This window comes from Leptonychotes weddellii, chromosome 6 (assembly GCF_054177405.1).
Source record: "Leptonychotes weddellii isolate Sample4059 chromosome 6, ASM5417740v2, whole genome shotgun sequence".
Lineage (NCBI taxonomy): Eukaryota > Metazoa > Chordata > Mammalia > Carnivora > Phocidae > Leptonychotes > Leptonychotes weddellii.
In genome coordinates, this window is record NC_138374.1 from 18,113,926 (window position 1) to 18,116,803 (window position 2,878).

Consider the following 2,878-nt stretch of genomic DNA (forward strand, 5'->3'; position numbering starts at 1 on the left):
ATTTCATCGTAGTGTTCTGCTAATCCCAAATGGTTGAAAGCTACTTCCTAAGTCGAGGTTCTTCATTCTTTTCACCTTTATCAGGATGGTTTTTAGTCCCCGTATAGATGGAGCCCTGGTTAATGCCCAGTTGGCCTGCTGCTTCCTCTGGGTCTGGCTCTGACAACAGGTTCCTGGTTCCTCTAACTTCCAACCCAAGGAAAATTCTCTGCACGAGCAAACGTGCCTTAGGAGCTGAGAGGACCAGTGGAGCAGAGTTCCAGGGATTCTCCAGCCATAAGTTCTCAGAGGAGAGGACAGTGTTGACTAGAGAATCCACCAGAAGAGTTTGTTTCCTAAGAGGAATGGGGTGGCCAGTGCTGAGAAGTGGGGACAGAGGAGGTAAGTATTCACAGTGCTTTCTCCACAGCCCGTGGCCAGAACACCCGGCACCCCAGAGAGCTGGTCCTGCCCTGGATTGGGTCCTGTCCCATGGTGGCAAAGGCCACCAGCTACCTTTGGAGGAAAGTACCCATGTGGCTGGGAGGGCGGTGTTGGGAGAAGTCTATATTTGGAAGAGGATGCTAAGTTGGGTGGGTGGTTCCCTGGCCTTATCAAGGCCCTGCAGTCCAGCATGGTGCCAGGGCAGATGGGCTCTCCAGTCTCCACCCTATTGGACTTGGCTCAGTCCCTGTAAGAGGGAGGGCCTTGTCCTCACACACCCCTGTGCTCAGTGTCACCCTACTCCACTGATCTCACTGGCCTCCATGTCACAGCCAGCTGCAATGGGAAGAGAAGTTGGCTGGCTTTCAAAGTCAGGGGTGAGCAGAGGCCTGGCACTACCCAGACTGGGCAAATCCTGGCAATGGCAGAAGGCAGGCGAGGGGCTTCCGAAGGAGAATGAACACCTGTTGGATTCCGGAGGCTTTAGAAACGAGTTAAACAGCTCTGTCGGAATTCATTCAACTGAAAGTATTAATCGTATTTCTCCCTGGTGGCAAAATGGTCATGGCTTAGATGCGTCCAGGCAGCAAGTAATGGAGAATGCTTTCCATTTCCCACTGAGGGAGGGTGATGGCACAGCTCTGACCTCAGGCTGACACGTGCTTGACATGCTCTTCTGACATTGTGTGACCTCGGACAATTTGTAAGTCTTCTCACAGTCTCATTTTCCTCATCTGTAAAACTGAGAATATGTTTTTATGAAATTAAGCACAATAATGTGTGTTAAGTACAGAGCATCGGACGGTAGGCGCTCAGTAGGTGTTCCTTCCTCCTAAAACCTCTTTTTCCTTCATTTCTCATTGTCTTTACCTTCTCGTTTGAGTGATTTGATATTATTGACTAATTCTGATGCCCTGTGGTGGCTTTTAATTTGACTACAAATTCTTTGACATTCCGCTCTTCAAAAGGTGGAAACTAATAACCCTCCCCTTGAAGACTGGCTGGACCTCGTGACTTGCTTTTTGCATGAAGAGGATACAGCAGAAGGGAAGGTGTGTGACATCTGAGGTCATAAAAGGCATTGTGGTTTTCACCTTGTTCTCTCCTGGAATCTACTCTTTGGGCCACCCTGTCATGAGGATGCTCGAGCAGCCCATGTAGGGAAGGCCCAGGTGGGGAAGATGGAAGGTGTCCCACCAATAGCAAGCACCAACTTACTAACCATCCTCCAGCCCCAGTCAAGCCCTCAGATGACTGCAGCTCTGGCTGATATCTCGTTACAACCTCTTGAAAGACCCCCCAAGCCAGAAGGCTCCTGAACCCAAAGGAACTATGAGATAAAATAAATGCATATTGTGGTTTTAAGCCTCTGCATTTTAGAGTGACCTGTTACACAGCAATAGATTAATATGTATTTACTGAATTCCAAAAAAGCTCTGAAACTGCATAAAGGCAAAGCTGTAACAACATGGAAAGCTATCAGAACAAAATTTGAAAGATGGGAGTGAAGTAATAAATGGGGTGGGTCTAGGGAAGAGACTGTTTCCTTCAATTAGAAAATCTGGTTAAAGACAAAATAGAGCCTTTAAGGCTTCTTTCAGGCCAAGGTAAAAATGGGAACTTAATGGGTCATATTAAAACTATTTTTTTTCTTTTGGCTTTGAATAATGATAACACATTTGACATGTGGGATTTTAGATAAATAGCACCACTGTATGGTGAATAGCACCACTCTACCTACTGTAGATCATACTGAGGTTTGAAATAGTGAACATATAGTTCACTTATAATGATGCACTTTCTGACAGTTTTCAGAAACTCTTGGCATTACAAAAGTTAGGAAAAAAATGTACACTGTATTTTGCAAACTTTTTATGTAGGTACTAGATAAAAAATAAGGTATAATAAGGTTATAGGAAAAGTCTCCATTCCACCCCTGTCCCCCATGGGCTAGTTTCCTTTCCCATGGTTAACCCTCTGTGACTGATTTCTGGTTTAATTTCTCAGAGATATTTTATATACACACAAATAATATATATTGTTTGCTCCCTTTATTACACAAACCGTAGCATACTATGGGTGTGGTTCTGTCCTGTGCCTTTTATTATTCAATATTGATACAGGACTTAAAGATAACATTTCCCTTAATTATCCTAATTTTTTATTTTCTGAGCCTTTGATATTTTATTATTCATACTTGGGAAATGTAAAGAAGTCGAAAAAATAAAAAGCACTTGTAATCCCACCACCAAGAAGTCATTGCTGTTCAATACCTACTGTTTGGGTGTATTCTTTCCTGTCTTTCCCCTATGAAAATGAGATGTGTAATATGTGTACTTTTTTTAAACCGTGGAATGAATTTCATATTCTGGGGTTTTCCTCCCCATTTACTTTTACATACTCCCATTCCCTCTCCCTTATCACTACCATTATACTATAAGTATATTCAGGTTTT